Source organism: Galeopterus variegatus, unplaced genomic scaffold, assembly GCF_000696425.1.
Source record: "Galeopterus variegatus unplaced genomic scaffold, G_variegatus-3.0.2 Scaffold9413, whole genome shotgun sequence".
Lineage (NCBI taxonomy): Eukaryota > Metazoa > Chordata > Mammalia > Dermoptera > Cynocephalidae > Galeopterus > Galeopterus variegatus.
Window position 1 is genome coordinate 62,229 of NW_007735524.1, and position 10,163 is coordinate 72,391.

The 10,163-nt window shown below is 48.3% G+C and overlaps 1 long non-coding RNA gene across 1 annotated transcript; it reads left to right on the plus strand.

The window, feature by feature from the left end:
• The first annotated feature begins 3,040 nt into the window (after positions 1-3,040).
• Positions 3,041-8,864, plus strand: LOC103609275. Its single transcript, XR_552116.1, has 2 exons — positions 3,041-4,682; positions 8,564-8,864. It is a non-coding gene; the product is annotated as an uncharacterized LOC103609275 (long non-coding RNA).
• The last annotated feature ends 1,299 nt before the right edge of the window (positions 8,865-10,163 follow it).

A 10,163-nucleotide genomic window follows, 5' to 3' on the forward strand; every position in this document is an offset into this window, starting at 1 on the left:
CCGAACCCGCGGCGGGAGCACCGCTGCGCACCCAAGCGCCGCACTCTCCCGAGTGTGCCATGGGGCTGGCCCTAGAGCTGGGATTTAAAGCAGCTCTTCTGACTCCAGAGACTGAATTATTTCAAGGGCAGAGCCTAGGTTGTTTTTCCCTAAGAATGCTGAGAAAGCCTGGTCCCTCAGTCATAGCTACGTTGTTCTTCTATTGTAAAAATGGCTACCCTCTTGGTTTCTCCTTTTTATAGTAGGTTCTAGAGGGACATGGTAAGGAGTGCCTGTCAGAGATTTGAGTTCAAATCCCTGTTTCGCCACCTACCAGCTGTGTTGATTCAAGCAAGTCACTTCTCCATTTAGTCATCTGTACAATGGAGATAATAATGTATCTAGCACATAGGGTTGTTTTGAGAATCAAATGAAATATATATAATGTGCTCAGCACAGAGCTTAGCATGTAGAAAACTCTCAATAAATATCAGTTGTTGTCATTGTGTTGAGTAATAAAGAATTTGTCTGTTTTTGTCCCAGGTTCCCGGGACAGAGCTTCTAAACCCTTGGAATTTCCCGAGTGATAGGAATGTCTTTGTTATTCAAGGTGGGCCCTGGCACTGCAACCGAGCTTATGCTAACCAGGTGACTTCAAATGGGGGCCAGTCATGTGGAAAAGCCAGCCATGTGATTAGAGGGTTGGGGCTTTGAGGCTTGTCATTTCATCAGGACCTCCCAACCTCTGGGGAAGGAAGCTGGAGATTGAGCTCAGTCATGCTGTCAGTGATTCAAGCAATCACACCTACCTCATGAAACCCCGTTAAAAACTCTGAAGCCCCCCCGGACTTATGAACACATCAGTGTGTGAGGAGGGTGTGAGAAGTGCCCTCACCTGTCCAAGGCCAGAGGATGGACGTGGAGACACAAGGTACAGCAAAGCAAGACTTTAATTATGGCCTTGCAAGGTTCTGACGGGCAGGCACCCGGAAAAGGGCTGTAGCAAGCGATTTATTCCCTAGTGCACAAGTCCCTGCCCCCACGTCCTCACTGGTCAGGGTGCATAATCTTCCTGGAGGACGTCTAAGATTACCCCGATTTATTACCCCCTTGTAAGAAATTTCTTTGTCTGAGGGCTCAGGACAAGCCCATGAAAAAGTCCCGCTGAAACCCTGTGAAAGGAGAAACACTAGGGAATGAGGAGGACAATAAAGGGCTGGTAACTCATCACCATCTCAAGGACAACTTTATCCATTTGAAGTAAACAAGTAAGGGCTGGTAAGTCATCATCTCAAGGAGAACTTTATCTATTCAGTGACCCCCCCAGGAATAGGTGGGCCAGTCAGACAACTTTTGGGCTGGGCCTGAATTATTTCTGAATATGCATCACTTAGATGATTTTCTTACAGAAGGTGATGTGCTCTAGTTTCATGGGGAGAGGGCACGGGAGCTCTGCATGTAGGACCCTCCCAGACCTTGCCATGTACATCTTCATTTGGCTGGTCCTGATTTGGATCCTTTATAATAAAACTGTCATCCTAAGTATAGTGCTTTCCTGATTTCTGTGCGTCATTCTTGTGAATTTTTGAAATGGAAGGAGTCTTATGAACCCTGAATTTGTAGACAGATGGTCAGAAGTGTGGCTGGTCTGGGGACCCCAAACTTGCAACTGGTGTCTGCGGTGAGGGCAGTCTTGCTAGGGACTGTGCCCTTGGCCTGTGGCATCTGTGCTAACACCAGGTGGTCTGCATCAAATTCGAACTGCAGTATTGCAGGTTTTTTTTTTATCACTGGATGAGACGTTGCCTGGCTGGCAGGAGAAGCTAGGCTGCCACAGAAAAAGAAACGCTCCCAGAGGGCCAGGATCTAGATTGCGGGGGCTGGAAAAACAGGCCATGCTTTAGTCAGAAACTCACATTGCACAGAATCAAGTCCTCAGCCTCGTTTGCACTAGGAAAGAGGGTCTCTTCTGGGCCGTTTCTATGAGTAGAGGTGAGGGGGTGGTGCAGAGAGGGGATAGGAACAATGAACTTAGAACCGTATCCTAGTTTAAGTTTCCATGTTTGGATGTAGTGTAATGTTCTGAGAACACATCAATCTTTTCTGGGATTAAATAACAACAGTAATAATATTAATAATTATAAAACATTACAGATAAGCCCCAGAGTGGCTTACTGCATTTTGAACAACGCTTATTTTTCCTGGGCATTTGGGGCTCTTCTACGCTCTCCCATCTCACGAGCAGCAGATTATCTCACTGGATGCCAGTCTGCATCCCTCAGACATTCCCGACGCTCCTAGCCGTGTGGTGTCCTCCCTTCAGAGGAGCTGGCCTTCTCCGGGGCATCCTTCCCCTCACTGTTCTTGCGGAGTTTCAGCTCCGCTCTCTGCTGCCTCGATGTCAAGTTTCCCACCTTCCCTCTAGATGCTGCCTTGAGACATCTATCTTTTCTGAAGTCTCCTGCACAGATTTTCTCACCAGAGTGTTGCCCTGACTTGTAGCAAATGAACTATTGTTTTCTCTTCCAGGTTTATGCTGGAGGATAAGCTGCTGCAAGGACCTCCGTAGAAGAAATCACTGCCAAATGGTGCTGTTTACTTCTGCAGCTCTCTGCTAAAAATCGAGGTTTTCCTTGAAGACAGTGATGCTGTTAGAAACCAACAAAATGCTCATTGTAAACCAGTCCAAGTTCCCTGAAGGGTGCTTAGCCACAAGGGGGACGGGCTGGGGGCTGGTGGGGAGATGTTGACACAGAGAAAAGAGGTCAGACATGGGGATGCCCAGACTCCAGCCCTGGACACAGAAGCCACAGGCCCGCCGCAGAATGTTCCCAGTCCTCAGGTACACTGAAAATTGTCTGCTGTGTGACTTCAGCCTCCTAGCCTTAATTATGCAACCCATCTGTACCTGTCTGACAACAGCAATTTGGTGGCAAAAACCAGAGCAATGACCAGTCTCAAAAGAGACTTTACAGCCATCTCCTCCAACAACCAAATGAAACGCGGCAGAATCCCACCGTACTGGAGCACAGCCTTTGCTTGTTCTCCTAGATCTAGCCTTTCTCTTTTAACTTAGGGAGCCTCACTGAACACACCTCTGGGAGTGAAGCAGCTTTGCCTTGTCCAGTGAGCATCAGCTCAGCTTTGCTTTTGTAGCTCTGGCTATCTTGGTAGTTTCAAAGCTGTCACTGAGCTAGCTGTGTGACCATAGGTGACTTTACTGGGCCTCAGTCCTCTCAAACGGGGATGATAATAGTACTTCCTCAGAGAACTATTTAAGGCTTAAGTGAGAGAATCCACACAAGCACTAGACATGGTGCGTGGCACACAGTGAGCATTTTTGTAAACGTCAGGGGAAGGGAATAGCTGTGGAATAGGCAGAAATCCCTGGAGTGGTCGCTCGGCTTCCACACCTTGTTAGCCCTGACACTTAGCAAGTACGTGATGCTCAGTAGTTACCACTGTGTTGTTTGACTCTCATGATGCCTGTCGGGAAATTCAGAGTGGGCGTTTCTACCATCACCTGACAAAGAGAAGACCAAGGCAATGAGAACTTACAGGCCTTAACCTGAGGGCACACAGCTAGTCAGTCACAGGAAACCTCTTGTGCTGCCCACTCCAGACCAGGGGATTTCACTTCCGGACTCTACACTAGAAACTAGAGAATGGAAAACCAAGGAATAATGAGTGTGGGTGAGCAGGGAAGAGCTGACCCAGCAGGCCTGAGTTGTCCAAACCCCATATACTTCAGAGAAAGTCTGGCATTTGACTGGTTCCTGGGAGATAACCTCTGAGCCTTCGGAATATCCCGACTGATAAGAGTGCCTTTGTGACCCTGGAGCCTTGGCCACACTCGACAGTCTGTGCTAACAGTGTCATTTAAGGTGGGGGCCTCAGGCCACCCTGTATCAGTCTGACCTCTGGAGAGGCTGGAATCCAAGTAGCTAAGTTCAGTAACGAGGGCATGATCTACACGACTGACCTCAATGAAATCTCTGCACACCAAGGCTTAGGCGAGCTTCCCTGGCTGGCAACCCTTTGTACTTATGGTCACACACAGTTCCTGGGAGAGTTCGGCACAGTCTGCACGACTCCACTGGGAGCAGACAATAGGAAGCTCACCACTGGAGCTCCCCTGGGCTCTGCCCTGCGCACCTGTCCCCTTTCTGATTTTAATCTGTATTCTTTCACTGTAACAAACATGTATATGACAGCTTTTCTGAGTTCTAGGAATCCCTCTAGTGAGTCATTGAATCTGAGGTTAGTCTTGGGCACTCCCGACACAGTGAGCAACTGAGGATCTGCTGCTGCACCGTGGAGAGGGAGGCCCTGACATCTGGACTCTGCAATGACGTTTGGAACCACTTGCTTTTTCTTCAGCAGTGGCCCCCTCCCTTCCTCCTTCCCTGCCATGCCTAGGCCACTACTGTTGTCCCAGTGTTAGGCTACAAAGAGTAAGTCTGAGATGCACCCTTGTTGGGGTGGCTTTTCTAAGAATGATTGCTTTTCAAAAGGTGTTGTGCTGGGCTGGGGGAGACAGGAAGCCTGCCTTCCTTCCAGCAGGTTTGGTTTTCCTTCAGGAAATAGACAAATTGAATCTGAGGACATATTGTATTTGATTGTTGAGTCAAACACTGACCCACGGTTGCAAACATAGTATTTATTTCCCCGCTCCTTGCACAGGTTTAGAAGAGGGTCCGGAGGCTCTTACACCACCGGCATTCTGGCAAGCCCAACCGAGATGACTTGAGAGCTAACCTGTGACCCCAAACTGTGGGATTTTCATCCCTGACTGATTTTATTTCTGGGTAGAGTCTAAAAAACAAGCTAAGTTGTCTGTATGATCAGGATCTCAGCAGCAAGTGAGGAGGAGAGTGAGAGTTGGGAAGGGTTGGGGGAGGAAGCTGTAAACCACGTGCAGCCTTGGCAAGTAGCTTCTCAGCCAGCGTGTTGGTTTCAGTTCACGTTGCTACTAAATAAAAGTGTTGTATTCTTGTTTTTTTCACAAGTGAGGAAGCTGTAAACCATGTGCAGCCTTGGTAAGTAGCTTCTCAGCCAGCATGTTGGTTTCAGTTCACGTTGCTACTAAATAAAAGTGTTGTATTCTTGTTTTTTTCACAAGTTTATTCTTTGGGGACACATCTTTCCCCTTTTTATTCTCGTTTTCTTTTAAAAGGAATCTTCCCCAGACAGCATCTGTTTTTAGTGATTCCGACCCTCTGCGAAGATGTCCTTTTCCCCTGAAGACCTCCTCTGACTCCCAAGTCCAAGTTAGCTCATCATCTGTGGGGGCTTCAAAATGTGTCAGCGTGGCTAAGGGGGACCAACATTTCCCAGAATTTCCTTCTCTGTATGTTTCTGGTCACAATGAGCCACGAAATGGGTTCTTGTGGGAGGTGAGGCAGGTGGAGGTGGCGTAGCAGCCACCCCGGGGCCCACGCGTGTGGCCTCACCTGCTGGCCGTCTTTGCTGGCATGAGGCCGGGGCTGGGCCCGCACTGCTCCACCCTCCCCTGGATTCTCCTTCAGCTTCTCCAACACCAGGGCCGGAGGACGCTGGCTTGTACCCGAACTCACACCAAGGACAGAGGCAATAAGACAGACCTGGGCGTCAGTCTGTCCCATGGGTTCAGTCTGGATTCTCCTTCAGCTTCTCCAACACCAGGGCGGAGGACGCTGGCTTGTACCCGAGCTCACACCAAGGACAGAGGCAATAAGACAGACCTGGGCGTCAGTCTGTCCCATGGGTTCAGTCCAGTTTGTGGTGGGCTCCAGCTGGTTCTTCACCTGCCCACTCCACAGCCACCTTTCCTTCCCCAACTGCCTGCCCTGTGGACTTCAGGCTGCAGCCACAGGCGTGAAGGTACAGCATCTCAGAGGCTTCTCACCCGGCTCCAACGATTGCATAAGGCCAGTCCCTGTAAGAAATCTATCTAAACCTGTCTGCCTGCCTGTCTGCGTATCCATCCATCCATCCACCCAGCCACCCACCCGCCTACCCACACCTACCTGCCTGCTGTCTCTCTACCTATCCCCTTCTCTGATCGAATCCTGTTATCCTATCCTAGTTGCTCCCTCACCTTCCAGACTTTCCCCATCATAGCCTTTACAACACTGGGCCGCAATTTCCTGTAATTCCTAAATGTTCCCCAGCTCTGTAAGCCCTCTCTCTGTGTGACATCTTGTTTACTTGTCTGAGAGCAGCATTTCATGAAGGCAGGGACTGTGTTTGGCTTGTTCTCAGCTGTAGTCCCTTGGCTAAAATAGAGCCTGACATATAATAGATGTTCAATTAATATTTGATGCATGAAAATTGGAATGAGTTTTGTTTCCATTGACTCTTATTTCCCCCTGTTTAGTAAGAATTTGTTTTGACAGTTAGGAGCTAGAAAATAGCTCATTTCTTGAACGTGCATGGGGTGAAAAGGGGTAATATGCTCCAATCGTGGGAAGAAGTAGTCATTTGGTTCTGGAATCTTTTGGCAAGTTATAATGGGTTAAATAATTCCAGGATGGCTGCAGCTCCATCTCACCCACCTCACCTCCTACAAGAATCTCTTTTGCGGCTCACCACGACTGGAAACATACAGGGAAGGGAATGGCCATCAGAGGACAGTGGTGTCCCAGCCCTGCAGGGCCCCCTGCAGAGAAAGCTTATCTTCCATACGTTATAAATTACCCTTCATGGGTGAATGTTTGCAGATTTTTTTCTTTTTTGTAATTTCATGCCTCCCTAATTAATACCTAATGCTCAGGGTACTCGCAAGGGAGCACATGGCCGCCAGCTCAGTCATGTGTATGTTTTTAGGCTTCTGGGAGGGGTTCAGCCCAAATAGGCTGGGCAACCCTCTGCCAAGCAACCCACACTGGTGTGCTAGGCAGAGCCTCTAAGAGTTGCTTATGGTTCCACGATTATGTCTGAAAACTCTGTGCCTGGAGTTCACAATGATGCCGAGAGCAGCTGTGGCACCAACTGTCTTCATTAACAGAAGGTCGGGATCCTAATTTTCATTGCGGTAAAACATATATAACTTGAAATTTACCACTTTGACCATTTTTAAGTGTACAATTCAATGGCATTAAGTATATTTACACTGCTTGCTGTGCAACCATCACCATTACCCATTTCCAGAACTTTTTTATCATCCCCAATGGAAAGTCTGTACCCATTAAACGGCAGCTCCCCACTTCTTCCTCCCCCAGCCCCTGGGAACCACGACTGTGCATTCTGTCTCTATGAATCTGGCCACTCTAGGTCTCTCATATACGCGGAATCACACGGTATTTGTCTTTTTGCATCTGGCTCCTTTCATTTAGCGTAATGTCCTTAAGGTTCATCCATGTTGTAGTGCGTGTCAGAATTTCATTTCTTTTTAAGGCTGAACAGTATTCCGTGGTATGTACAAATCACATTTTGTTTACCCATTCACCATCAGTGGGCTTTTGGGTTGTTTTTATTTTCGGCTGTTGTGAATAATGCTGCTATGAACATGGGTGTACAAGTATCTGTCTGAGTCCCTGCTTTCAATTATTTAGGTATATACCTAGAAGTGGAATTGCTGGATCATGTGGTAGTTCTATGTTTAATTTTTTGAGGAAGTGACAAACTGTTTTCCTGGATCCTAATTTTTTAAACTCTATCATCTCAACATTTGGACCAATAACGTTTGGTCATAGGGTTGTTAGGCTATCAGAATTGATTTAGGGGTGGCACAGTACATGTGTTAAAAGAAGACTTGGGTTCAGACCATGGCCCCAGTGCGTCCCAGCTGTACGATCCTGGGGAAGTTACATAACCACCTTGGCCGGTGCTTTCCTCACCTGTAGTTACTTCCCAGGATCACGGAGGGAATTAAAGCAGACAAAAATATACAGAAGCATTTTGTGTAGTGCCTAGCATAGAAGAAATCCCAGCTGTACGATCCTGGGGAAGTTACATATCCACCTTGGCCGGTGCTTTCCTCACCTGTAGTTACTTCCCAGGATCACAGAGGGAATTAAAGCAGACAAAAATATACAGAAGCATTTTGTGTAGTGCCTAGCATAGAAGAAGGGCTCCATAAAGGTGAATCCCCTTAATTGGTTGCACTTCTTGGCCACATTGTCTCCACCTGGATGTTCTTCCCTCCCCTCTGCACTCCCACAAAAACCTGTCCTTTGACACCCTTCTCTAGAAAACTCACCTGCCCTGGCCCATCTCCATCAGGACACAGCAAGATGGTAATAGTCCATCATGTAAAATGTGCAGCTCCCTGGGACATTCAGTTTTTCACAGGGCTCAAGCTTTCAACCTAAGGGCGAATCCTCATAATGACAGTGCCTCAGACACTTGGGACATGACCCTGGGGGGTAGTGCTTGAGCAAACTGACTTTCACTATGCACTTTAGATCCTCCTTGGAGCCCCACTGCCTACTCCTCCCGGACTGAGAGTAGTGCTGGAGGGGACAGGACGACCAGCCTGAAATGCTGGACACGTCTAGCTGATGGCAGAGACTGACAGCGACACACATTTCTGACAGGCCTGCTCAGAGGCGAGTGATGTTCCCGTGCTTCAAATGTTCCTCCCACAANAGAGGGTCCGGAGGCTCTTACACCACCGGCATTCTGGCAAGCCCAACCGAGATGACTTGAGAGCTAACCTGTGACCCCAAACTGTGGGATTTTCATCCCTGACTGATTTTATTTCTGGGTAGAGTCTAAAAAACAAGCTAAGTTGTCTGTATGATCAGGATCTCAGCAGCAAGTGAGGAGGAGAGTGAGAGTTGGGAAGGGTTGGGGGGAGGAAGCTGTAAACCATGTGCAGCCTTGGTAAGTAGCTTCTCAGCCAGCATGTTGGTTTCAGTTCACGTTGCTACTAAATAAAAGTGTTGTATTCTTGTTTTTTTCACAAGTTTATTCTTTGGGGACACATCTTTCCCCTTTTTATTCTCGTTTTCTTTTAAAAGGAATCTTCCCCAGACAGCATCTGTTTTTAGTGATTCCGACCCTCTGCGAAGATGTCCTTTTCCCCTGAAGACCTCCTCTGACTCCCAAGTCCAAGTTAGCTCATCATCTGTGGGGGCTTCAAAATGTGTCAGCGTGGCTAAGGGGGACCAACATTTCCCAGAATTTCCTTCTCTGTATGTTTCTGGTCACAATGAGCCACGAAATGGGTTCTTGTGGGAGGTGAGGCAGGTGGAGGTGGCGTAGCAGCCACCCCGGGGCCCACGCGTGTGGCCTCACCTGCTGGCCGTCTTTGCTGGCATGAGGCCGGGGCTGGGCCCGCACTGCTCCACCCTCCCGTGGATTCTCCTTCAGCTTCTCCAACACCAGGGCCGGAGGACGCTGGCTTGTACCCGAACTCACACCAAGGACAGAGGCAATAAGACAGACCTGGGCGTCAGTCTGTCCCATGGGTTCAGTCCAGTTTGTGGTGGGCTCCAGCTGGTTCTTCACCTGCCCACTCCACAGCCACCTTTCCTTCCCCAACTGCCTGCCCTGTGGACTTCAGGCTGCAGCCACAGGCGTGAAGGTACAGCATCTCAGAGGCTTCTCACCCGGCTCCAACGATTGCATAAGGCCAGTCCCTGTAAGAAATCTATCTAAACCTGTCTGCCTGCCTGTCTGCGTATCCATCCATCCATCCACCCAGCCACCCACCCGCCTACCCACACCTACCTGCCTGCTGTCTCTCTACCTATCCCCTTCTCTGATCGAATCCTGTTATCCTATCCTAGTTGCTCCCTCACCTTCCAGACTTTCCCCATCATAGCCTTTACAACACTGGGCCGCAATTTCCTGTAATTCCTAAATGTTCCCCAGCTCTGTAAGCCCTCTCTCTGTGTGACATCTTGTTTACTTGTCTGAGAGCAGCATTTCATGAAGGCAGGGACTGTGTTTGGCTTGTTCTCAGCTGTAGTCCCTTGGCTAAAATAGAGCCTGACATATAATAGATGTTCAATTAATATTTGATGCATGAAAATTGGAATGAGTTTTGTTTCCATTGACTCTTATTTCCCCCTGTTTAGTAAGAATTTGTTTTGACAGTTAGGAGCTAGAAAATAGCTCATTTCTTGAACGTGCATGGGGTGAAAAGGGGTAATATGCTCCAATCGTGGGAAGAAGTAGTCATTTGGTTCTGGAATCTTTTGGCAAGTTATAATGGGTTAAATAATTCCAGGATGGCTGCAGCTCCATCTCACCCA